Below are 27,509 nucleotides of genomic sequence, written 5' to 3'. Positions count from 1 at the left end.
CCTCCTGGATTGCCTGTGCCCTGCTGCGTTGTTGCTCTGTATTGGTTTGCATGGCCTGGTTTTGGCAGCAGAAGGGGCTACAGGGGTGGCTTTTGTGAGAAGCTGCTGAAAGCTTCCACCATGTCCGGAAGAGCCAATCCCTGGTGGCTCCAAAGTTGGAGGCACCACTGGCCAAGACTGGGACAATTAGAAATGGTGGTAATGCCTCTGCAATAACATATTTAAGTAGAAATCAAAACAAAAAGTTGTTGTGCAATTGTAATTTCAGCCAGAGAAGAGTGGAGTGAGAACATGTGAGAACAACTCTGCAGATACTAAGGCCAGTGAAGGAGAGGGAGGAGGTGTTCCAGGCACTGGAGCTGAGATTCCTTGGCAACCTATAGTGAAGGCCATGGTGAAGCGGGCTGTCTCCCTGCAGCCCATGGAGGGCCATGGGGATTCAGAGATCCACCTGCAGCCTGTGGAGGAGCCCCATGCCAGAGCAGGTGGATGCCTAGAGGAGGCTGTGATCCTGTGGGAGACCTGTGGAGAGAGGGGCCTTGCTCCCATGCTGGAGCAGCCTGTCCTTGAAGGACTGCACCCTGTGGAAGAGTGACCCATGCTGCAGAAATTTGAGGGGGACTGTTGCCCATGGGATGGACTCATGTTGTAGCAGTTCACAGAGAGCTGTTGCTCGTGAGACGGACTTACATCAGAGAAGTTCATGAAGAACTGTCTCCCATGGGAGGGACCCCACAGTACAGCAGGGGAACTGTCGATTTTTCACTTCTTTTTTCTGCCAAGGTCAGGATTTAATGCACGAGATGGTATTTCTTGTTCAGACTCAGATGTTTATTAGTTCTTATCTATATTCAGTCTCACAAAGCATGAGTTCTACAGCACTTCTCTCTAACAAGCTAAAAATGGAGCCATATCTCTCTCTCTACAAGGCCTTTTAAGGATAAACTGTCCAATTAAGAAATTACACCTAAATTATTTTTACTTTTAAGCCAATAACCAACCACCCGTGGCCCGCAATGCGGACTTTTTTATCCAATTACACAATACCATCCAAACCCATGAAGAAGAAGGTGAAGAAGGACTAGCCACCACCCTAAAACCTCCATCTTGCTATATATATATTACTATATTCTAAAACCTTAAACTCTGAGTTTTCCACCATGTGATATTACACACTTCTATTCAAACTACACACCCATAATCCCAGTTCTATCATTCAATTTTGAAAGCCTTCTCCATGGCCTCAGGTCAAATGCAATGTTCTCTTGGGGGTCAGTGCCTGTCAGCACAGAAAGTCTAACATTCTCAGTTTCCAAGGGTTCCAACAGGGAATGACTCCTCTCCCTGAGCAGCAGGGGAAGCCACAGGTGATGAACCAACCACAGCCCACATTCCGTCTCCTTATGCCATTGGGGTAGGAGATAGAGCTGGAAGGAGGGAGGGGTGGGGGGGAAAGGTGTTTTTAAGGGCTTATTTTACTTCTCATTATCCTGCTCTGATTTTGTTAATAATACATTTACTTTATATATCTAAGTTGAGCCTATTTTTCCCGTGGTGGTATTTGATGAGCGATCTCTCCCAGTCCTCATCTCAACCCATGAACCCTTTGTTAAATTTTCTCTCTGTCCAGCTGCAGAGGGGAGTGAGTGAGCAGCTTTAGTGGGTGCCTGGCATCCGGCCAGCGGCAACCCACGACACCCTCCAATAGATGTCGGGGTGGTAGAAGATTCCCATGAGGACCAGGGCTTATGAACATAAGGTTGTTCCCATTTGTCTGTAGATCTGTCTTCCCAGTCAGGTGGCATGTAGCAGACCCCCACTATAATGTCACCTGTCCCTGCCCTCCCTTTAATTCTTACCCATAAGCTCTCAGTCGGCGCCTCATCCATCTCCAGGTAGCATACTATGCGCTCTAGGTGGTCAGTGACATAGAGGGTAACACTGCCTCCTCATCTCCCTGCCTGTCTTTCCTAAAGAACCTGTATCCTTCCATTTCAACACTCCACACATAGAGTCATTCCACCATGTTTCTGTGATGCCAATAAGGTCAGAGCCCTGCAGCCATTTGCACATCTATAACTCCTCTTTCTGTGTGTGTTTGCATAGAGGTGTTAAGGTTTGGCCCCTGATGAAGGTGGCTTACTGGCTGGAGTGCCTGGAATTTTTTGGTACTGTCCTTCACATGCTCTCTTGCTGTTATAGATACAAATTATAATATTGGCTTTTCACAAATGTTAAAATGGATTTTATATGTGTGATGTTAAAGTAACTTTGTTAAAAATATATAGTTTTTATTTCTGTTGTTAATTAAGCTTAGACATAATAGTGAAATAGCTATGCTTGTGTTAAAATGCCTGCTTGGATGGGATAACATCCTATCACAGCCACAGGCTCCTGGCCAGGTTATAATTGATATAGACTCCATGTATTCACAGAAGGCTGATCAATAATCTTTATTAAGAAACCCATTGCTCTTTTATATCCTAGTTCGCTACACATGGACCTCATTGGTCCTTTACTTAAAACACCATCACCATTGGCTAATTAAGAAACCACCCTTTGGTAAACAAATCTCCATAACACATTCCACATGTTCACAATACCAGGTGCAGCAAGTTAAGATAAGAATTGTTTCTCATTCTTTTCTCTGATCATCTCACAGACCTTTCCCAGAATGATGCCTGGGAAAGTTGTCTGTTTCTCTCTGTGGCCAGAGAGCTGCTGCCACAACATCCAATGAACATAGGATGAGGACACCTGCTACAGATATGCCAATGTCGTGGGGACAGGACATTTTCATGCTCATTATCCCAATCGTGGTTTCTGTTCCCTGTCCTCAGTTTGTTTTGTCTTCCTTCCCCCCCCCCCGGCTGGCTGCTGGCTTGCTGCTTAGCTTGCTTGCTGCTTTGGCTTGCTGCTGGCTGCATGCTTTGCTGGCTCTGCTTTCCTCTCTTTTTTCTCTGCTTTTCGCTGGCTTGCTTTTTTGCCATTTTTTTTTTTTCCTTTTTCCCGGTTTCCGTTGTTCCCTTCCCCCCCCCCCCCCCCGAAGACATCGGACCTACTCCGGGCAGGAGCTCCCCCGGGGTCTGCGAAAGAAGCTGCGTACCCTCTGCGGCGAAGAGAGATACAGCTCAACCCTCTTGGACTGGTGAAAACATCTGTGGTCATCTTGGGCTATTTCTCTTGTGCTGGGGAGTGTTTTTTTGTTGTGCCTTAATAAACAAGTTTTTTCCACTTTCCCCTCTGAAGGAATTCCTCCCGAACCCGGTGGTGGGGGGAGGTTGCGGAGGGTTTGGTTTCCTATAGGGGGCTCCTTTGGAGGTGTTTTCCCCTAATTTGTCCAAAACCAGGACAAATAATTTGGTGGCCCGTACGGGGAGGCCCAGACAAAGTGGAAAAAACTTTATTCTAATAATATTTTTGGCTTTAACCGTTCTGCGGGAATATTGGTATGTCTCTTTTTAAAGTTATGATGTCATTTGGAGTGAAAGCCTGCCTCTATTTGTGGTCATTAGGGTTCTTCGAAGTTTTGATCGCTTTATGGTCCCTGGAGTTATTTTCTTATCCAGAAGTAGCTCCGGTATTGTCCCTAATACGTAGCTTTTGTAGCAGAGGGGCACTAACGAGAATATTTATCGGGCTGGGCTTGGCTGTAATACTCTGCAAGGGGCTTATAAAAATGTTGTTATCAGCTCCAGGAATGTATAACTCGTGGTTGTGGCTGTGTACTAAATTTGTTATGGGGGAGGAGGTTTTTCAGCCTTTGCTTTCCTTTTCCTCCTCCGAATTGTTTACATCTCTGTTAGGAAATGTCCTGTCCTCCCTGACTGCCAAGGATACCATCTTTCTGTTATTTAATTTAATAACCTTTCTCTATACTGTCCGCAGTTTATATAAGATGAAGGCTGAGATTTCTAGAGGGGCTGGTGAGACCTCTGATTTAGGAGTACAACCAAGGGTGAAAAATCCTGAGTGGTGCGGAAAATGGGAGGATATGGGCAAAATTTTAAAGGAGTTTTCTGATCCTGTAGTTTGGGACTTTCCATCCGAACACATCCAGAACCCAGCTGAGGTGGCAAAGTATCTGAAAGGGAAATGCCAGGATAACCCCAAGGAGAAAAGGATCATTGCAGTGAGCTGGGCCCTGGCATATGCTTATCGTACTCTGCTCGATACTGTAGGGCAGCAGACAGAGGAAGGGGGGCAGGGAGATAAACCAGCAGCAATCCCAGTCACTCAGGCTGCAGCCAACAGCCCAGGTTCGAACCCAGTAGTTAAACCAGACTGTAAGCCTCAACCAATGGCCGTGGCTACTAGCACACGAAGTGGAAAGTGCACAGAGAAGACTGATCGACCCGTGGATGACAATGATGAGTACGATGCAGGAGAAGGACCCTCAACACCTCCTGACATAAAATCAGGAGTCAAAGCAAGTGGCACCAGATCAGAGGCTAATATTGATTCCTTCTCCCTGAAGGACCTCCGAGGCCTAAGGAAGGATTATCGGCGACAGCCCGACGAATCTATAATTAGTTGGCTGGTCCGCCTTTGGGATGCGGCAGGGGAGGCTACCATTCTGGATGGCACTGAAGCAAGGCATTTGGGGTCCCTGTCACATGATCCTGTCATCGACCAAGGCATGATGAGGGGGGCTAGCCCTCAAAGCCTCTGGGAACGGGTCCTGGACAGCGTAGCACAAAGATATCTGTGTGCCGATGACCTCTATGTCCAGCAGACACGATGGAAGACCATAGAACAGGGGATCCAGCGCCTGAGGGAGATGGCAGTGGTGGAGATCATTTTTTCAGAAGACGTAACAATTAGGAATCCGGACCTTGTACCATGCACACCTGTAATGTGGAGAAAACTGGTGCGACTTGGGCCACCTGAATACGCTTCTGCTCTAGCAATAATGAAGCGGGAGGAGGTATATGAGACTGTACTTGATATGGCAAAGAAGCTTCGGGCATATGCGGATGCTGTACATGGCCCGACCCATGCCAGAATTGCAGCTGTGGAGACACGACTGCAGGAATTAGAAGGAAAAATAGAGGAAAGCCGCAAGAAACTCAGGGAAGAGATTAAGGAGGACCTCCTCCAAATCTCAGCTGTGCAAATTAGAGGCCCTGGCACCCAACGCAGACGTTCCTTTGTTGGGGAGAGAAGGTACACCCCACGAGCTGAGTTGTGGTTCTTCTTGCGTGAGTCTGGAGAAAACATGAGGAAATGGGATAGGAAGCCTACTGCTGTTCTGGCACAACGGGTGCGTGAATTGAAGGAAGGTCAGAAAAGGAAAGCAGCCCCAGTTGCCCGTAGCCGAACAGCCAGGTATGATGATGACACGTCTGATCCCCTTGAGGGAACCTCCAAGACATATGCCCAAGGAAAGAAGGATAATCAGGCATAGAGGGGCCCTGCCTCTAGCCAGGTAGAGGCATGGGAAAATCGTGTTTTCTGGACGGTGTGGATCCGATGGCCTGGCGCATCAGAGCCACAAGAATATAACGCTTTAGTGGATACTGGTGCACAGTGTACGTTAATACCATCAGGATATGTGGGGGCAGAGCCTGTTTTCATTGCCGGTGTGACAGGGGGATCACAACAACTGACCCTGGTGGAAGCTGAGGTGAGCCTGACTGGGAAGGAATGGAAGAAACATCCCATTGTGACCGGCCCAGGGGCTCCATGTATTCTGGGCATAGACTTCCTCCGGAGTGGCTATTACAAAGACCCGAAGGGATTCAGGTGGGCCTTCGGAATTGCCGCTGTAGAAGCAGAGAGCATTAAGCAATTAAACACCTTGCCTGGACTGACAGAAAACCCATCTGCAGTAGGGCTCCTAAGGGTGGAAGAGCAACGCGTGCCAATTGCGACCTCGACAGTGCATCGCCGGCAGTATAGAACGAATCGAGATGCCGTGATCCCCATCCACAAACTGATTCGTGAGCTGGAGAGCCAAGGGGTGGTCAGCAAAACCCACTCACCCTTCAACAGCCCCATCTGGCCTGTGCGTAAATCTGAAGGAGAATGGAGATTGACTGTGGACTACCGAGCATTGAATGAAGTGACTCCACCACTGAGCGCTGCTGTGCCGGACATGCTGGAGCTCCAGTACGAGCTGGAGTCCAAGGCAGCACAGTGGTATGCCACTATTGACATTGCTCATGCGTTTTTCTCCATTCCTCTGGCAGCAGAATGCAGGCCTCAGTTTGCCTTTACGTGGAAGGGAGTGCAATACACCTGGAATCGACTGCCCCAGGGGTGGAAGCACAGTCCTACCATCTGCCATGGACTGATCCAGGTTGCACTAGAAAAGGGTGAGGCTCCAGAACATTTACAGTATATCGATGATATTATTGTGTGGGGGAAAACAGCAGCAGAAGTGTTTGAGAAAGGAGAGAAAATAATCCAGATTCTCCTGAAAGCCGGTTTTGCCATCAAGAGGAGCAAAGTCAAGGGACCTGCTCGAGAGATCCAGTTCCTGGGAGTGAAGTGGCAAGATGGACGGCGTCAGATTCCTACGGATGTCATCAACAAGATCGCAGCTATGTCCCCACCAACCAACAAGAAGGAGACGCAAGCTTTCTTAGGCGCCATAGGTTTTTGGAGAATGCACATTCCTGAGTACAGTCAGATCGTGAGCCCTCTTTACCTGGTCACCCGCAAGAAGAACAATTTCCATTGGGGCCCTGAGCAGCAACAAGCTTTTGCCCAGATTAAGCAGGAAATTGCTCATGCAGTAGCCCTTGGCCCAGTCAGGACGGGACCAGAGGTCAAGAATGTGCTCTACTCTGCAGCCGGGAACCATGGTCTGTCCTGGAGCCTTTGGCAGAAAGTGCCTGATGAGACTCGAGGCCGACCACTAGGATTTTGGAGTCGGAGCTACAGGGGGTCTGAAGCCAACTACACCCCAACAGAGAAGGAAATTTTGGCTGCCTACGAAGGAGTCCAAGCTGCCTCAGAGGTAATTGGTACAGAAGCACAACTCCTCCTGGCACCCCGACTACCGGTGCTGGGGTGGATGTTCAGAGGAAAGGTTCCTACTACCCACCATGCCACCAGTGCTACATGGAGCAAGTGGATTGCCCTCATCACGCAGCGCGCCCGTATTGGTAAACTGAATCGCCCTGGGATTTTGGAAGTGATTACAAATTGGCCTGAAGGTGAAAACTTTGGTGTCACAGATGAAGAACAAGAACCAGTGACACGGGCTGAAGAGGCTCCACCCTACAACCAATTGCCAGCAGAGGAAACACGCTATGCTCTTTTCACTGACGGTTCCTGTCGCGTCGTAGGAATGAATCGGAAGTGGAAAGCAGCTGTATGGAGCCCCACACGACAGGTCGCAGAGGCCACTGAAGGAGAAGGTGGATCAAGTCAACTTGCTGAACTCAAAGCCGTTCAACTGGCCCTAGACATTGCAGAAAGGGAGAAGTGGCCGAAGCTCTACCTCTATACTGATTCATGGATGGTAGCCAATGCTCTGTGGGGATGGCTGGAGAGATGGAAAGGGGCTAACTGGCAGCGTCGAGGAAAACCAATCTGGGCTGCTGAAGAATGGAAAGACATTGCTACCCGGGTAGAGAAACTGCCTGTGAAGGTTCGCCATGTAGATGCTCATGTCCCCAAGAGTAGAGCTAATGAAGAACAGCAAAACAATCAGCAGGTAGATCAGGCTGCAAAGATAGGGGTGTCAAAGATAGATTTAGATTGGCAACACAAGGGGGAGTTGTTCCTAGCGCGATGGGCCCATGATGCCTCAGGCCATCAGGGTAGAGATGCCACCTATAAGTGGGCACGAGACCGAGGGGTGGATTTAACCATGGACAGTACGCGATGGGCCCATGATGCCTCAGGCCATCAGGGTAGAGATGCCACCTATAAGTGGGCACGAGACCGAGGGGTGGATTTAACCATGGACAGTATCTCTCAGGTTATCCATGATTGTGAGACGTGTGCTGCCATCAAACAGGCCAAGCGGGTGAAGCCCCTATGGTATGGGGGACGGTGGTCCAAGTACAAGTATGGGGAGGCCTGGCAGATTGACTACATCACACTGCCTCAAACCCGCCAAGGCAAGCGCTACGTGCTCACAATGGTGGAAGCCACCACAGGATGGTTGGAAACCTACCCTGTGTCTCATGCTACAGCCCGTAACACCATCCTGGGCCTTGAAAAGCAGGTCCTTTGGAGGCATGGTACCCCTGAGAGGATTGAGTCAGACAATGGGACTCATTTTAAGAACAGCCTTATCAACTCCTGGGCTAGGGAACATGGCATTGAGTGGGTGTACCATATCCCCTACCATGCACCAGCTGCAGGCAAGGTAGAGAGGTACAATGGACTGTTAAAAACCACCTTGAAAGCATTGGGTGGGGGATCTTTCAAAAACTGGGAGCAGCATTTGGCACAGGCCACCTGGTTAGTTAACACCCGAGGTTCCACCAATCGAGCAGGTCCTGCCCAGTCTGAGTCCCTGAATATAGTAGACGGAGATAAAGTCCCAGTGGCACATATCAGAGGTTTGTTAGGGAGGACAGTGTGGATCAATTCTGCCTCGAGTACAGACAAACCCATTCGTGGGATTGTCTTTGCTCAGGGACCAGGTTGTACATGGTGGATAATGCAGAAAGATGGAAGAACACGATGTGTACCTCAGGGAGACCTGATTGTGGGGTGAGACTCACATGCAAACATCTCAATTTGCTGGATGTTACTGCCATTGTTTCTACATTAAACCACACAGACATGGGACAGAAGGAAATGTGTAAATGTCGAAAGTCAGAGCAAGTGAGAATGGAAGGGAATGTGTAAGTGTGGAAGGTTTGAGCAGGTGGGAAGGAAGCTCAGTAACATGTTCACGATATGGGATAAGGGGTGGAATGTCGTGGGGACAGGACATTTTCATGCTCATTATCCCAATCGTGGTTTCTGTTCCCTGTCCTCAGTTTGTTTTGTCTTCCTTCCCCCCCCCCGGCTGGCTGCTGGCTTGCTGCTTAGCTGGCTTGCTGCTTTGGCTTGCTGCTGGCTGCATGCTTTGCTGGCTCTGCTTTCCTCTCTTTTTTCTCTGCTTTTCGCTGGCTTGCTTTTTTGCCATTTTTTTTTTTTCCTTTTTCCCGGTTTCCGTTGTTCCCTTCCCCCCCCCCCCCCCCCGAAGACATCGGACCTACTCCGGGCAGGAGCTCCCCCGGGGTCTGCGAAAGAAGCTGCGTACCCTCTGCGGCGAAGAGAGATACAGCTCAACCCTCTTGGACTGGTGAAAACATCTGTGGTCATCTTGGGCTATTTCTCTTGTGCTGGGGAGTGTTTTTTTGTTGTGCCTTAATAAACAAGTTTTTTCCACTTTCCCCTCTGAAGGAATTCCTCCCGAACCCGGTGGTGGGGGGAGGTTGCGGAGGGTTTGGTTTCCTATAGGGGGCTCCTTTGGAGGTGTTTTCCCCTAATTTGTCCAAAACCAGGACAGCCAACTATCAGCATCTGCCATCTGAAGAAAGTATGGACCAAGGCTCAAACTGGAAGTGATAAAGAGAAGGAGCCAAAACCACAGCCAAGAAACACGCATGCTCTAAAAAGGCAGACCCAAGGAGGGGCCATGTAAAATAGTTCCTGGAATATGTAAACTAGTTTATGGATATGCATAAGGGTCTATGAATATGCAAAGAGCTGATGTAATGGAAAAGGTATTTAAGGGGTATCCTTCAAGTATCCCCGAAGGTGTGGTCTTGACTGAGTGCCAAGATGCACCCGGCCGTAATAACCTTTGCTCTATGGTCCTTGTCTCCTACTGTCCTTTATTAAACTTTTTTAATTTTCACAGAAGAGTGAACATGTTTTTCACACTGCTGACCTGTGATCCCTCTCCATGCTCTGGGCATCTCTTGCTGGCACTGGCATCAAACTGGCAGGAGTGAGATGGATTGTTGCCCCCCTTTCCCAGCAACTTTAGTTTAAAGCCCTCTTCACCAGCTTGGCAAGCCTATGACAGGAGATGCTCTTCCCCCTGTCTGATAGATGGACGCCAAAATTTAATAATTGCAAAAAGATTTCAAAACTGCACAATCTTAATTCAGGCATTTAGTTCCCAAGATGCAAAAATCCATCATGTTTCTTTCAAAAAAGCACATGTTTAATTACTGCACATACATTAAATGTATTTCTACTGTTCAAGATTTTAAGTTGAAGCTATTTCTAGTAATTCATTAAAGATGCTATTTTTTTTCTTGTTTAAATGGTGGTTATAGACTCTTTTACTTGCTTCAGGCCCTGCTGGTGCTAATCTGTTGCATTTGCGAGATCTGCTCAGCATCTATGAGGTGTAGAAAACCTTCAGTCTGCTTTCTCTGCCTGCAGCTGCAGGCACAATGTAACCCCACGGCCCACATGCCTCACTTATGGGGGCAGCAGTGCTCTCCCTGCCACCAACCACGTTCCTCTCAAGGCTAGTGGGACCAGGGTTGCACTCATTGGCCGTTCCATGCCCACAGTTGCAGGTCCACAGGAAGGCCGGTACCTGGCTGTGAAAAATGCATATTATATGATTGGGTCTTCACAAATATTAAAATGAATACTATATGTGTTATGTTGGAAAGTTATTCTGTATTAATCTCTTTTAAGAAGTGTGGTAAATATAGTTTTTAGGCTATAGCATAATATTAAAATAGAAACTATGTGATGTAAGATACTTTTTGTAACTAGCTCAAGGAATGGATAAGATAACCAAGAAATTCTTTGCATTCTGATAACAGCAACAAGACACCAAAAATTCTAAGAGAAGAAATTGATTTACAAGATGGGGGGGGAGGGGGGAGGGCAGAAACTAAGGAGAAGACATCCTTTGTTTGAAAAGAATTTTTGAATCATGTATGAGATATATGAATATGCAACAGGCTATTGCTTTTAAGGGGTAATCCTTTGTTAGCAAGGTGTGCTTTGGGGGATAGCAAAGCACCCGGATGTCAGTAATTCTTTGTTTTTATTGTCCTTTATTGTCCTAACTCTGATTGTCCAAATTCTCATTGCTCTAATTTTTATTACTATTTTTATAACTATTTTATTACTATTAAACTTTTAAAATTTAAAACAAGTGATTGGCATTTTTCACACTGGCCGTATGTCACGCTGAAGCGATACACAGAATAAATAAATAGACTCCGCAACCTGATGTAGTTATGAAGTGGGTATGTATGTCAGCACCCAGCACAAGTGAGATAGCTCTCCAAAACCTTGTGCCCTGAGCCTTGGTCTGACCCACATCTTTACTCACAAAGGTGTTCCATATGCAATACATTACACAACTTTTCCATGCATATTCAACCCCTGGCCCCGCCTGTCTTCACCTCTCATGCTAAATAGGTCCACGCCCTTCTGGGCATGCGTGGTTTGCTGTGGTGGTCGCATGGGGGTCTCTCGGTGGTCTCTGAGGCTGAAGATTGTGGTCTTCCTCATGACTGAACTTTTGAACTTTTCTCCTTTGCGCGTACGCTTTTGGTCCTTTGGTGCTTATCTGAGTACGTCTGTCAGTCTTGATAAGCTTGGAGACAGAGGAGCCCCTTTATCTGGGTTCTTTGCATCTCCTGGTCTCCTCCAGTATTGTTCTTTATGCGAGAAGCTTCAGAAATTTGCAATTTCCTATGGCCTTTGTACCATGGCAGAGGTTTCTTAAGTAAAAGGTTAAAATTCAACACATAATTCTACAAGCTAAAATTTAAATGCTTAATTCATTTTGTTAACTCAAGTGAACTCCAAAAATCTCTATTTCAGTCCCCCATTTTCTTAAAGTATAGTAAATTCTTTTACTACAGGGATCCTGGTCTAAATTCTGACCTACCATCATGACAGTTCCCCTTCAGCAGGATTCCATGAATTCTAGAGAGTGAATTCAGAATGGCCACACGTTTTAACATCCTCCAATTCCACATGAGTGTTAAAATAGACATCATTAAACTTATAGTAGCGAAAATTAATAAAACTATAATGGGGTGACATAAAGTGTTCATGATCCCAGTTGAAGTTGGTGACCATCCAAATAGTGCATTCCACCAGTTATGACTTGTGTCTTGTTTTCCTCTTTGCGTGACTCTGTTTATTTCAGTTATGTCATAATGGACAGTTACCAGAGTTATCTGTCCATTCTTTTGAATCTCTTCTAAAATTCTGATTAGATCTTGATGTTTCATGAATTGTTTTACCAGGGTTAACTTCATTCTAATGGGTGTGGGTGGTAACTTGTTGTATGTCGTGTAGTTTGATTTTATTAACTGGTGGGATACGACTGGTGCTGAATATACAAAGTCACACCCAGTAACATTAATAAAGGTGCAAATACAAAAATTGGAATGATTCTTCATAGATAAGGGGACCTTCTTCTTATCCATTTCTATGACATCACACACAGACCTTAAACATACACAGCCATCACCTATATACACTAGTACAGTTTGTTGGTTGGTGTCTGGGTGGATCTCAAAGTGGCAAATGCCTTGGTCAGTGTCAAGGCATACGTCTTGAGCACTAATCAAATTACTCTCACAGATGAATCCGTATTACTCCTGAGCAATGCAAGGCTCTAAGTTAATGGTTTGCCATTTCCCTTGGATTTTCCAAGCCCATACCCTGTGTTCTGAGGGGTATAATACTGACTTTTCATGACTTAACCCTAAGGCAACAATGGGGTGAATAGCGTGAACTGTGGCATTACGTATAGTGAGCACAAAGGTAGTAGCTGTGTTAGTCGTGGGATTATATGTAAAATTTACCATGGTCCACCAAGATTGGAAGTCTCTCTCAAAGTCTGTAGCACTGTCCCAGACAACCTTTCGTACTTCAGTTGGAAACACCCCTTCACTCCCTTCTCTTATGATTAAAGCAGCTGTTGACTGTATCCATAATTGTGTTTATATACAGCTAAGGGCTAAAGATATGTTATCCTGTGCCCCCTTTAATGCATCTACTAGTAAGCTGTGGTGTTGATCTTCAATTTCTCTCCATCTTGGCAACACCCTTGAGACTTGCCACTGACTATTTCCCAATGCCAATAGAGATGATCGTAAAGGCTGTTTTAATGTTATCAGATCGCTAGTTGCTACAGCTAATCTATTCATTAATATTTCTGAGTCAATCCCATTCAAAACCCCTAACCCGGTCCCTAACATCCCGGTTAGATCCCTTCGCATTCTGTCTCTGAAGTGTACTTGTTTTTGTAGCCATTTTGTCCATCCCTCAAAGGATGACCTTAGGAAGAGGGAGCAAGCTGGCTAAACCATCGAGATATTAGTTTGCATTAACAGTTCGACACGTTTAAGGGACCATTCTGGGTTAAATAACAGTTTTTGTTGAGCTGTATTCCTTATAACACATGGGCCGATTTAATAAACCTTAGGTTCAAGCTTAAATGGCATATTTTGGGTTTGTGCTTGAGTGCTGGGTTGGGTTGTAACGGGCTTGGCTATAGCGCTTAGTGTAAATTTGAAAGACAGCCCAATAGTGTTGCAGGCCCAGAGGCAAACCACATTGACAGTTTGTCTTAATGGGAAGTTGTACCAACAGTCTAATTCATTTGGACGATTGCAAATCTTCCAGCGCTTAGTCACACTGATTTGGGTTGCTTTACTATGGGTAGTCCCATTAATCATTCAACACCCTATCTTAATTACCTCCCCTATGGTCCCTTAAAGTGACCACATGTCGTGGTTTGACATGGAAGTGAATTTTTTTTCAGGAAGTTGGGTCAAACCAATCAGTGGTCAGGTTTGGATATTGGCACCTGGAGTGACCACTGAAAGTATGGACACGCCTCTGAGAACACAGGGGGTTAAAAGCAAGAACTCCCAGGAGAACTGTCTCTTTGGTTCCGGTCTTCAGAGAGTGCAGACTCTCCCCTGCCCAGCCTCAGGCTGGGTGGGGGAGGGGAAGCCACGCAGCCTTGTCCAGGTAGGCCGAGGGGCTGAGGGTCTGGAACCGAGCCAGCTCCTGGACGGAAGGGTGGAGAGAAGCGGAGATGCCTTTGTCCCCCCCCCCCACAGAGGGAAAGAGACAGAGAGCCTGACAGCACCTGGAAATTTGCTGGCAGAGGAGAAGGAGAAAGGAGGGGGGGGTGATGCCCAGCGTGGGAGACGGAACGCTGGACCGAGATATCAGCCGTCCAGGGAGTCTGAACTTTTAACCCTTTCCGGGAAATGAAGGCTTTGTAAAATATTACTCCTCCTTGATTTGTAGTGGAAGAGAGACAGTCCGGGACCTGAGATGTTAGAAGAAGAAATATTTAGGTGGGAGGAGATGATGAAGTAGCTTTTGGCTGGACTTTTCTTGTTAGCCATGGACTGAACCAAAATCTCCTGCATTTTAGGGGGATGCAGTGGTGACCCAAGGAGACCTGCTTCAGCTTCTAAAAGCACAGGAATGGCAAGAACAGAAGAAAGTTGAGGAGGGAATGGTGATGCCCTCTGTCTTCGGGAAAGAAGATGATTTTCTGTTCTTGGACCCTTGGCCCCAGGGGAAAATGGGGGGGACGGTAGACCCAAGATGAGGAGCTGAACTGTTGTATCTTTGGGTCCGTGGCAAAGCATCCTTAAAGGAGCCCTATGAGCAGTCTGTCCATGCACGGTGGTGAGAGCACTGTGACATGGAAAGGAGAGTGTCACACTGGCAGATTTTCTCCGGGCGGTTGCCATGTGTGACAGGGAAACACAGGAGGTGGCAACTGTGTTTCCTGGGGGGGGGGGGGGTCTGTGGTGCAAGAAAGACTTCTCTCTCCCTTGATAGCTTGAGTATTGATTATCTGAAGGGTGATAATTTGATCAGGAATCCCGGGTGATGTTTCATGGTGGGTGTTTCAGGAATTGGGAGGAGGAGGGGTGTTTTAAGAGGTCTTCATCCTGGATTTAGTTTATGTGTTTTCAGTAGTAGTAGTAGTTTAATAAAGTTTTTTTTTCCCTTTGTTATTAAGCTTGGGCCTGCTCTGCTCGGTTCCTGATAACATCTCACAGCATTTATTTGGGGAAGGTGCATTTTCATGGGGGCGCTGGCATTGCGCCAGTGTCAAACCATGACAACACAACCTCTGTTTCTGCTACTCTTGCTTTTTATATATCTGGTTACTGTGCATGACCAGAGTTGTTAGATTTAAACCTTTTAGATCGGAAGGTTTTCCCATAGATCCGGTGTACTGAGTAAAGGCTTGGGACCAAGGCCATTCAGCATTGCTCTGGCTAGGAGTACTTTCTAATTTTTGGATTACAACTATGATTGTAAACAACACTTCAGCAAAAATCCCCACCCACCATGATATATTCATTTTGTCTGGGTAAGTTTCAGTTTCAGTTCACCATTGTCAGAACCCAAGGTGTCTCTCAGACACTCTTGGATGTTCTGGGTCCAGGTCAGAAGCCTCTGAGACCCTGGCAGGCAGCTGGAAACCCCTGTGGTTTTGAATTTGACCCATGGAACAATTTACCAACTTTGCAGGAAGAACAAGAAATCACAAAAGTTTAGATATTGTAATAGAAGTAGTCACAAAGTGAAAGGTAGGATTTTTGAGTGCTGTACAGGGGGGTTTTAGGCCTTGTACAGAGGGGTCTGAGTTTTGTACATGGGGGTCAGAAGTTCTAAGATGGAGGGATTTGGGCGTGCCCTGTCCTCCTTCTTTCTCCTTCCTATCCTCCATGTTCTTGGTGATGTTGGCACTCACAGATTGGTTTAGAGTAGAAAGTCACTGTTCAATATAGGTGATAGGCATTGGGGAAAAACTATAAACATTTAATACGTAATGTGTGATATAAAAGATGGCACCAGCCCTTGGGCGGGGGAGACGGAGAGAGACGCAGAGGGAGAAGGGGTCAGAGAGAATGCCAGGGAGTGTGTGTGCCTTGAGATAACATGCAATAAACTGCCTTGAGACCAGACGACTGAAGACTACTGAGTCTTTCTTTGAAGGCACGGATTGGAGGAGAGACTTTACCACCACCCGGGGTCACCCCAATCTGGGGGTGAACCCGAGACACCATCACCCGATGTTAATCTCCAAGTGGCTTCTGGAGCTTTCTTAACACGGCTGTGGTGGATCCATGCGCTTTGTTCCTTAATCTTCATTACAGTGAAGGTAGTAAAGGAGCACTTGGTACAGTCCCTCCCATTGTGGTTCCAGGGCCTTCTCTGTAAGAGGCTTAACATATATTGTCTCCAGGTTGTATGTAATGTACTGGTGCATTGAGCCCTGTACCCCAAGTTCTGGCCACATATTTTTCAATTGCTCTAAGTCGTTTATTTAGAGCAATCATATAGGAGGTTAGTGATACGTCCTGGGCAGACATTCCCTTCTGCACCCCATATGGTCTCCCATAAATCAATTCAAAGGGACTCAGCTTTTCTTTAGTCCTGGGTTTGGTTCGAATCTGCAGTAGTGCTAATGGGAGGGATTAAGGCCATGGCAAATTAGCCTCTTGTCCCAATCGTACAATTTGTTGTTTGATCAAATGATTAATTTTCTCTACCTGACCACCTGATTGTGGGTTATATGGGGTGTGAAGTTCCCAGTCTATGCCCAAGTATTGGCTAACCTGTTGCACCAATTTTGCCATAAAAATGTGGTCCTCTATCTGAGGAGACTGTGGCCGGAACTCCAAAGCGTGGTATGATTTCCTGTACCAATACCTTAGTTACCTCCTGAGCTTTAGAAGTCCTGGTGGAGAATGCTTCTGGCCATCCTGAAAAGGTATCTGTTAGCACCAGTAAAAACTTATACTCCCCCTTTCTTGGCAATTCCATCAAATCGATCTGCCATTGCTGTCCAGGCCCATGACCCTTCCCAATCTGGCCAAGTTTTGGTTTGGGAATATTCTTGGGGTTGGTCTGGAGGCAAAGGTCACATTGTCGAGTCACTTGGGTGATAGTGGCTCATAAATGTCTAGCTATGATCCTTTCATTTAGATATTTATATAGGGCATCAATTGCCCAATGTGTTTTCTGGTGTTACTCCCTTATTAGGGACCATAATAAATAGGAGGGTATAACTAATTTTCCTTCTATGGTGGCCCATCCCTCTTGGTTATAGTCTCTTTTTTGCTCATGGATCAATTTTTTGTCTAATTTGTTGTATTTTGGCTTACCTTCGAAGGAAATTTGCCCATCTGGAATCAGGGCCGCCTCAGTTATTACCTCAATTTTTGCAGCTTCTTCTGCTTCCCTATCCACTAGCTCATTCCCTTCTTCCAGTTCTGAGTTTATCTTCTCATGTGCCTTAATGTGCATGATTGCTACTTTCTCTGGCAACTGGACTGCTTCCAGAAGTTGCAGTATTTCGGATACATGTTTAATATTTTTCCCTTGAGAGTTCAGCAGTCCTCTCTCTTTCCAAATGGCTCTGTGAGCATGCACTACTCCAAATGCATACTTTGAGTCCGTATATATGTTTATTTCTTTCCCTTTTGCCAATTCTAAGGCCCGAGTTAGAGCAACTATCTCGGCCCTTTGTGCAGAGGTATTCGTTGGCAGGGGCCCAGATTCTATTACCTCCTTGCAGGTAGTAATTGCGTACCCGGCATGTCATCTTCCACTGATGATATAACTGCTTCCGTCGGTAAACCAGACTTCTGCATTCTTGAGAGGGGTATCCTTCAAGTCAGGGTGGCTGGAATAGGTGGCCTCGATGGCCTCCAGGCAGTCATGTTACACTGGTTCCCCTTGGTTTCCACGGAGGAAGGAGGCTGGATTGACAGTGTTAGTCACCACTATCTCCACATCATCTTGCTCCACCATAATAGCTTGGTATCTCAGGAACCGTTGTGGGGAAAGCGAATGCTCGCCTTTCACCTCTAGCACTGCAGACACCGTGTGAGACACTAGCACAGTCATCTTCTGGCCCAGGGTGAATTTGCGTGCCTCTTGGATGTTCAGTACGACTGCTGCAACAGCTCTGAGGCATCCAGGCCACCCTTTATCTGCTGCTTCCAATTGCTTAGAGAAGTAAGCAACTGCTCTCTGGTACGGGCCAAGGTCCTGTGCTAATATTCCCAAGGTGATTCCTTGCATCTCATGGGAGAACAAAAGGAAAGGCTTACTCACGTCTGGCAATCCCAGAGCTGGAGCTGACATGAGGGCTTTCTTCAGTTGGTTGAAAGCCTGTGTAGCTTCCTTTGTCCATTGGATGTCCCTGCTTTCAGTTGCAATCAGTTCATATAAGAGCTTAACAAACAGTCCATAGTTATAGATCCATAACCTGCACCACCCTGTCATCCTCAGGTGACGCTGTTGAGGCAGGACGGGAACAAAGAACTCCAGATCAGAAAGCTAAGAAAATGAACTCTCTCCTTTATTTCAAATGTACCGCTCTATATATAGAGAACATCGAGAAGACTAATTTCATTGGTCTTAGAGTAAAAACATGTCACACCATTGGTGTGCAGTGAATGACACACAGTAGCAGAACATATCTATAAACAATGTGAATAACAAGATAGATTAGAGAATTATTTACATTCTTTCCCAACTGTTTCCCAGGCTCTCGCCTGGTTAGAAAACCTTTCTCTTTCTCTCTGACTGAGCTGAGAATATCCACATTTCCTCTGTTTTGTTTACAAAAAGAAAAAGAAAAGGCGGTGTTTGTGCCCTCCTGCAGGGCCCTTGCAGGAAAGAGAACAAACACAGCTCGAGAGCTTTATCAACTCCAATCAATCAAAACCTCAGTTTGGATATTGACTCAGAACAGTCGAAGAGATTCCAAACTCTTATTATAAATTTCAAGAAAACAATTACCAACTCTAGGATAATAACAACTCATTGTCAGTATGCCAAAGGACTGGCAGTCCAACTTGTCAAAACCCATTTCCCAGTGTGAGCAGATGCCACATGACAGAAAAGAAGGTATTAACAACATGTGCACATACCCAAATCAGCCAAATTCGGAATTTGGCAAGATGAGTAACATCTGTTTGCCACAGCTGCAAAGCCTTTAGGCCTCTGGGATTTATCCCAGCCAGTAAGGTGCAGCAGGGCAAGCCTTGGTTGGCATTCATCAAATTGCTTTTGCAAGGTGTGTGCACTTGATAGAAGAATCATGCAAGGCTTTTGGCCCATGCAGTCATGTCCTCAATGAACCACTTGACTGACATATGAAATGCCATGAAATCTCTGAAATGCCATGGCCACAGCCTTTAATTCAATCACTTGGGCCGAGGCTGTTGTGGCTTTCCAGTACTTTGAGCTGTTAGCTCGTTCCCCTTTTTTTTTTTTTTGAAAAACCAGCAGCACCTGCGGGCTCTAGGACCCTGTGGTGCGAGGCGAGGCGAAGGACCCGGTCCAGGGGGCCGGGCCAAGCATCCCAAACGTGGCCGGGGGGGCGGAGAGCCCAGGCTCTCTGCCGAGCCAAGATCCACACGGCTCGGTCCCTCCCCCCAGCTTCTCATAGGTATCACTTGGGGCCCCTGAATCTGGGGTCCCTGGGACACTCCATGGCCGCCCGCAGATGGGCGACCTATTCTAAGTTTATATTTCGGTGCACGCCTCCACCAGGCTGCGAGAATCCCGGCAATTCCTCCGGCTTTTCGCCCTCCCCCCACCCCACCTGGCCATGGACCATGCCACAGCTTCTCGGCATCCCGCTCTGCAAACAGGAGCAGAACGCGCGGGGCGCGGGCAGGGGAGGTTTTCCCGGGAATATAAAATTCCACCCTGGTTTTGGGGATCTTGGCACCACTCATGCCTGCCCAGTACAAGGGGCTGCTCCTCGCTCTCAGTGTGTCCGTCCTGCCGCGGGATACAATGGACTGAATCGCGGCCCCACCCCCATCCCCAGCCACGGTACCAGCAGCAGTGGCGCTGCTGCGGACCAAGCCGGAGTTCGCTCCCGCTGCCTCTGCCTCAGTGGGACAGAGCTCGGGGCAGTCTGGGGGAAGCGGAGGGAGTGGTGGGCTGGATGCAGGCTCTGAAACAAACAGGCTGGATGTGTTGTCCAGCACAGGGCTGCCTGCTTCTGCTGGCGGCGGTGGATCACAGAGCGAAGTCGCTGCTGATGAGTCGGCTTCAGGCAGCGCGGCGATGGGAGCCGCTGTGTCCTGCGGGCGCTCCCCGCCCGCAGCGAGCGGCGCGGCGGGTGCAGTTTCCCCCGCGGCGTGGCACGCCGCCAGCCCAAGCGGAGCGGGCGGCGCGGCTTCGGCAGCGTCTTTCGGCGCTGGCGGTCGCGGCGGCGGATGCGGCGCCTCTGCCGGTCCCGGGGTGGGGGTCCGCGGCGGCGGCGGCGGTGGCGGCAGTGGGCTCGCTCCAGGTGGAGCGGTGGGTGGAGCGAGAGGCACGGCTGCTGCCGCCGCTGGAACGGTGGGCGGAGCGGCAGGCGGCGCGGCAAACCCCGCTGCCAGCAAGTGTGGCGCCATGGCCGGCGCTGGTATCTCAAAGGATATCAAATCCGTCCGTCCGCTCAGTGCGTAGGGAAGCGGACCGGGAGACAAAGCCTGTCCCGTTGGGCGGGGGGCGTGCCAGGGGATGGATCAGAGGCTTCATTGCCGGTCCCGGCAGTGCAAGAGGGTGGGACCGGTACATCTGCGCAGGCTCCATCAGCGAAGGAGTCGGGGTGGCTCCAGCCCCCACTGCGCCGTGGACTGCGGGCGGCGCCGGCCCCCCCGCGAATGCGGTCTGGAAAGGGGGGGGCTGCGGAGCCGCGGGCTGTGGCGGCAGCCACCGGTCCGGGGCCGCCCCGTGCAGTCCTTGCAATGTCAAGTGTGCCGAAGCTGATAGTTGCGGCAAAGGCACCCCCGCCGCCTGGTAGGCGGATGGTGTCACCAGCACCTCGCTCAAGGCAAGGTGCGTCTGCGCAGCTGGTCGCGGCGCGGCGTGCTGCGCAATCAGCGGCCGATCTGTCGGCAAAGAATATCTTGGCTGAACGTAGTCACAGGGATGGGAATACTTGGGCTTAGCATGAATTCCCGGCGACATGTAAAGTCCGCGGGGCGTCCCAGCGTCTCTTGCAGACCCACTCTGCGCCGTGGCGGGCCTGGGCACCACCCTGCCCGCCTGTCACCCACTGATTCCCGAAACGCCGTTGCATACCGAAGCGGCATCCTCATTTCCCGACAGCTCCCATTCGGAGTCACTGCTCCTCGGGGTCTCACGAGGCAAGGCCGTATAGATGCACCCCCAGACTACAACAAGAGCATGTGATAAGTTGGAAAAGACTCTTTGTTCATCAAGACAGAAAGAAGAAGCCTTGTGTAGATAACAGAGAATCAAAGGAGAAGCCTTGTGTAGATAACAGAAAACCGCCAGACAGAAACTAGTTAGTGTTATGAACAGTTTCCAGGTGTTCCCCAGAGACGCGGGCAGGGCTTTCCTAGTTCCCATAGCAACACTAAAAGAAAACAACTAACTCTAGCTAAGTACCGATATTGAAATGCTAATTAGCTAATTGCTCTGTTTGTTTTCTCTAAACTACCTGGCCTCCCACCCCTCCACGCTGCCATTCTGGGACTAACATGCAAATAAAAACCCCTTAGGATCATGGGAGTATTTTTAGGAGATAAAAATGAATATAAATCAAAAACTGAACACAATAGAGGAGTCTAGATAAATGCCCTAGCTGAGGAAGAGGGAAACACATCCCCTGACTGGCTTTTAACCGTCGCCATCACCTAAGAGAGAACAGACTATATTAGGCTCTGAGAAGCAGGGAGATAGAGACAGAGAGCCCTGGTGCTGCCACCACGGAAGGAGCGGGGACAGCTGTTGTTCTGGACTTCAGCAACAGACTCTGCACACCACGCCTCCTCATCCTCGGGCCACCGGTGTGCCACGGAAGGAGAAAGGACAGCTGCTGCTCGGGACTCCAGTGACAGACTCTGCACGCCGCCTTCCTTCTGGCTGCCTGGGAAAGCTACGACTGCGGGGGCGAGCTCTGCGTCGAGCCCCCTGCCCAGCTGATCTTTTTAATAAAGAGCTGAACATTAATAAAGGCATTAGCCCTGTTCATTTCAGTTAGTATGTTGATTACTTAAGCTGGGTGTGTAATTATGTGAAAAATTTAGGCGAATAATTTGATTCAGCCTTTTTAAGATCAATTAGAATTTTATTAATTACAGCAAGCAGTAGCAAGCAAAACAGTGCTGGGTGGGTAGGGGTCTCCAAGCCGCCCCTCCTGCAGTGCCCCACACCCCACTCCCTTATTCAGTCTCTTTTTATAGTTTCTTGGAGGTTTCTTCATTCGTGTCTCTTGCGATAGCGGTGTGCGTAGCTTGAGCATCCCTCTGCATCGTCTCTGCGTTGTGTCGAGGCAGGTGATCGTTGATTTCACAATCGGTTCCGGACAGTGATGGGCGTACCCGGAGCACTCGTACGTTGTCTAGTCCGGTGGCCGTTGCCTGGTGGTCGCTGATTTCATAATCAGCTCCGGCCATCCCCCAACATCCTTAGCCTGTGTCTGCAAAAAAAAGCTAAGAAAAGCTCCCTATATGGTGATTAATCATACTTGTGATCTTGCAGTTTTGCAATATGTCTATAGCCTTGCGGTTTGTAGCAGTTGCTTCTTTATTGTCCTTTTTTTTTTTTTAGTAAAACCCACAAGTTGCTGTTTCCCAACTTCACAGATGCTTCCCCTATCTCCTAACAAGCAGGCTAGTCCCTTATACTTTAATTTTATATTTCCTCCTTTAATATTCCAATTCTTTTGATGAACAAACAAGTTACCACAGTTTATCACAATCCCCCATTTTCTCTTTTACCATTTTGTTCATCAAATCGCTTTGCTGCTTCGTAGGCTAGAAGTGAAGTGTCTTCTATTTCAGGACAGTTCTTTTTCAGCAGGATTCCATGAGTTCTAAAGAGTGAAGTCAAAGTAGCCATGCGTTGCAGCATCCTCCAATTCCATATGAGTGTTAAAATGGACATTATTAAACTTATAGCGACTAGAATTAGTAAAACTATAATGGGGTGACTTAAAGTGTTCATGATCCCAGTTGCAGTTGGTGACCATCCGAATAGTGCCTCCCACCAGTTATGGCTTGCATCCTTTTTTACTCTTTGCAGGACTCTGTTTATTTCAGTTATGTCATGATGGACAGTTACGAGAGTTTTCTGCCCATTCTTGTGAATTTCTTCTATAATTTTGATTAGATCTTGGTGTTTCATTAATTGTTTAACCAGGGTTGAATTCATTCCAATGGGTGTGGGTGGTAATTTGTTGTATATTGTGTAGTTTGATTTTATTAATTGGTGGGATACAACTGGTGCTGAGTAGTTAAAGTCGCACCCAGTAACTTTGATAAAGTTGCAAATACAGAAATTGGAATGATTTCTAGTAAATAAGGAGACCTTGTTCTTATCAATTTCTATAACATCACACACAGTCCTTAAACACACACAGCCATTACCTATATACACTAATACAGTTCGTGGGTTGGGGTCTGGGCGGATTTCAAAGTGGCAAATACCTTGGTCAGTGTCAAGGCATATGTCTTGAGCGCTAATTAAATTAGTCTCACAGATAAATCCCTGCTGTTCCCGAGCAATGCAAGGCTCTAGGTTAATGGTTTGCCATTTCCCTTGGTTTTTCCAGGCCCATACCCTATGTTCTGAGGGGTATAATACTGACTTTTCATTACTTATTCCTAAGGCAACAATAGGGTGTATAGTGTGAATTATGGCATTCCGTATAGTGAGCACAAAGGCAGTAGCGGTGTTAGTGGTGGGATTATAGGTAAAATTTACCAAGGTCCATCAAGATTGGGAGTCCCTCTCAAAGTCTGTGGCATTGTCCCAGACGACCCTTCGTACTTCAGTTGGAAACACCCCCTCACTTCCTTCTCTTATGATTAAAGCTGCTGTTGATTGTATCCATAATTGTGCTTGTATACAACTAAGGGCTAAAGATATGTTCTCTTGTGCCACTTGTAACATGTCTACCAGTAAGTCATGGTCGTGATCCTCAATATCTCTCCATCTTGGCAGTACCTTTGAGACTTGCCACTGATTATCTCCTAGTGCTAATAGAGATGACTGTAAAGGCTGCTTTAATTTTGTCAGATCGTTAGTTGCTGCAGCTAATTTGTTCATTAATATCTCAGAGTCAATCCCATTCAAAACCCCCAATCCGGTTCCTAACATCCCAGTTAAATCCCTTCGCATTCTACCTCGGAGATGTACTTGTTTTTGTAGCCACTTTGTCCATCCTTCGAAGGATGACATTAGGAAGGGAGAGCAGGCTGGCTGAACTGTCGAGATATTAGTTTCCATTAACAGTTCAACACGTTTAAGGGACCATTCTGGGTTAAAGAGCAGTTTTTGTTGACCTGTATTTCTTATAACATATGGGCCAATTTCATAAACCTTGCGTTCAAGATTGAATGGTATATTTTGGGTGTGTACTTGAATGCTGGAGTGGTTTGTAAAAGGCTTGGCCATGGCGTTTATTATAAATTTGAAAGACAACCCAATGGTGTTGTGAGCGCAGAGGCAAACCACGTCAACAGTTTGTCTTAATGTGAAGTTATACCAACAGTCTAATTCACTTGGATGATTGCAGACCTTTGAATGCTTGTGATTATCCACACTGATTTGGATAACTTTATTGTAGGTAGTCCCATTAATCATTCGACACCCTATCTTAATTTCCTCTCCTATGGTTCCTTGAAGTGACCACCCCTCCTGTCTTTTCCACTCCTGCTTAGTATATATCTGGTTATCGTGCATGACTAGAGTTGTTAAATTTAAACCTTCTAAATCAGGCTGGCTTCCCATAGATCCAGTGTATTGGGTAAAGGCTTGGGACCACAGCCATTCAGCATTGTCTTGACCAGAAACACCATTAGGACAAAGCAATAGAAAACTAATAATTTGCCAATAAGGGTGGAGTCCTAGCCTTGTTTTTGTTTTGTAACATCCTGCTTTCCCCTTTTGGGCTTGCTGCTCCCTTGGTGTTTCGGAGGCACTTAGACTGGTCCTTTGAGGGAGCCTAGTACTCGGCTGGCAATGGTTGGAGCATTTTAGCATTGTTCCACTTAGAGGGGGCTTGGCCTTTTCCTCTCTGCCTCGCTCGCCGACTCGGGTGCTTCGAGCCGCGAGGTAAACCATCTTCTCGGCAGCAGTGGTACTCGCCTGAGCGTCCCCTTTTCCGCTCCTGCCTAGCCTTGTTCTGCTCCCAGTTCTTTCTTATCTTTGACCAGAAGTGGGTTGCAAGGAATCCCCTTCAGTTCCTTTCAACAACACCCTTTTATTATCTGAGCAGCAAATGGAGTAGGCTTGTTAGTATGTAAACAAAAATACTCAGGGTATACTCCCTTGGTAAATATTTCCCACCACTCAGATCCAAAACTGACCCACCGATTTTCCAATTCTCCTATCCTTAGCACAGTTTCAGTTAGTTTTCGCTGAGTTTTTATAGCACTCAGTACAAACCCCAATGGGTGGTCTTCCCCTCTGGCAATGGACCCACCACCGTTCTTGGCAAATTTTACATATAAAGCACACAAAAGGATAACAATCTCCACAACCTTCCTTATTACAAATCACTATAGAGTCTAAAGCACACAAAAGAATAACAATCTCCACAACCTTCCTTATTACAAATCACTATATAGTCTTCAGCTAGTTTGTAATTGTATCCCTTTTGCTCCCCCTTTTGGTTGATCTGGATAATGTCCACAGAGTTCATTAGTTTTTCTTAAGAGTCACTTTCAGGTTCCCAGGCTGGCTAGTCACTCTCCACTGGTTATTTGTAGCAACCGGGCCTTTCACTCGGCTGGCGTGAGTCCACCCCTTTTCGGCCGTCCTGACTGCCGTTTCTGTGGTAAGCAAAACAAGAAAAGGGCCGTTCCAGCATGGAGTTAAGGAATCTTCCTTCCAAGACTTAATAAGTACTTGATCCCCTGGTTTTATCTTATGGATTGTTATATCCAGAGGTGGTCTCTGTGCCAACACTCCTTTCTTCCTCAATTCCTGCCTTCTGCTCATAATTTGGGTGATGTAAAATTTAATATGAGAATCTTTAAGGCAGGGGTGATCTGTGGGGGCTTCCATATCATAAGGCATTCCAAATAGCATTTCAAATGGGGAGATTCCCACATCAGTTCGGGGTTGAGTTCGAATGTTCAATAAGGCAAGAGGTAGGCACTTAACCCATGACATTTTTGTTTCCAGCATTAATTTTGTGAGTTGTTTTTTTATTTCTCCATTCATCCTTTCCACCCTCCCCGAGCTCTGTGGATGCCATGGGGTGTGATATTTCCATTGAGTTCCCAAAGCTGTCAGGACATCTTTTGCAATTTTAGAGGTGAAATGGGGTCCCCGGTCCGAGTCTAAACACTCAATTAATCCATACCGGGGGATAATTTGCTCTAATAATACTTTTACCACAGTGTTCGAAGTAGCTCGGGCCGTAGGATAAGCTTCCATGTAATGGGTTAAGTGGTCTACCAGTACCAATAAATATTTATACCTCCCCACTTTTGGTAATTCTGTAAAATCTATTTGTATATGTGAAAAGGGTCGTTGTGCCAGTTCCCTTCCGCCCATTGGTCTTTCTCTTAATTGTTGTTTATTTATTCTTTGACAGGTTAAACATTGTTGGGTTACCTGTTTTGCAAGATTATAGACCCCTATGCACATATATTTAATTGCAAATTGGTCAACCAGGGCTTGAGTTCCCCAGTGGGTTTTCTCATGGATTGCTTGCAGGACCCTCATTGCCATTCCTTTTGGGAGTACCTCTCGCCCATCCGGTAGTATCCACTTGCCTCCCTCTTTTTCCTTCACCCCCATTTGGTTTAGTTTTTGTTTTTCCTGTACCGTGAAGGCTAACACATGGTTAATGGGTCCATGGAACTGGCAATGTTTCTCTTGGGGGTTATCACAGGCACACTGTATCGAATCAGTCCCGTATGCATCCCAACAAGCCCAACATGGTTCTTCCTCTAAGTCAGCTCCACAAGTGGAGCAATCTTCCCTTTGTGCGACCCCCCCCTTATATGGTTTTAAATTCATTAGAGCTGCCTTTTTCACCTCCTGGTTGGCTAAGTTATTTCCCCGTACTGAGTTTCCCATCCCCACTTGATGTCCTTTTACATGAACAATAGCTCTTCTTTCCAGACCTCTCAAGGCCTGGAGCACTTTCCGAATTAATTCCCCATTCCTTTCCCTGTGAATTGATAAGTCTCCTTTCTTCCCAAATTTTACCAAATGTATGAACCATCCCATAAGCATATTTTGAATCAGTATAAATGGTCCCCACCTTTCCTTTTAGTAGTTCTAAAGCTCTGAGTACTGCATACAATTCACATGCATGTGCTGACCAGCTGGGACTAAGAGGACCAGATTCTATTTTCTCAAGAATCTTTCCATCCACAATAGCATACGCTGATTTCCTTTTTCCTTCAAGGACCTGAGAGGATCCATCTACATAATATCGATATCCTTCTTCTAATTCCTCCTCTTTGAGATCTGGTCTTATTTTTGTTTGTTCCTCTATTTGCAAAAGACAATCATGAGTTAGTCCCACTACTGGTTCCCCATATAGAAACTGGGCTGGATTTTGTAAGCTT

The 27,509-nt window shown here is 47.0% G+C and overlaps 1 pseudogene; it reads left to right on the top strand.

Moving 5' to 3' along the window:
- LOC128822729 (uncharacterized) overlaps positions 1-20,752 on the top strand; it is a 31,744-nt pseudogene extending 10,992 nt beyond the window's left edge.
- The last annotated feature ends 6,757 nt before the right edge of the window (positions 20,753-27,509 follow it).

This window comes from Vidua macroura, assembly GCF_024509145.1.
Source record: "Vidua macroura isolate BioBank_ID:100142 chromosome W unlocalized genomic scaffold, ASM2450914v1 whyW_random_scaffold_38, whole genome shotgun sequence".
Taxonomy (NCBI): domain Eukaryota; kingdom Metazoa; phylum Chordata; class Aves; order Passeriformes; family Viduidae; genus Vidua; species Vidua macroura.
Note: the sequence above shows the minus strand (reverse complement) of the source record. Positions and strands in the feature narration are given on the sequence as shown.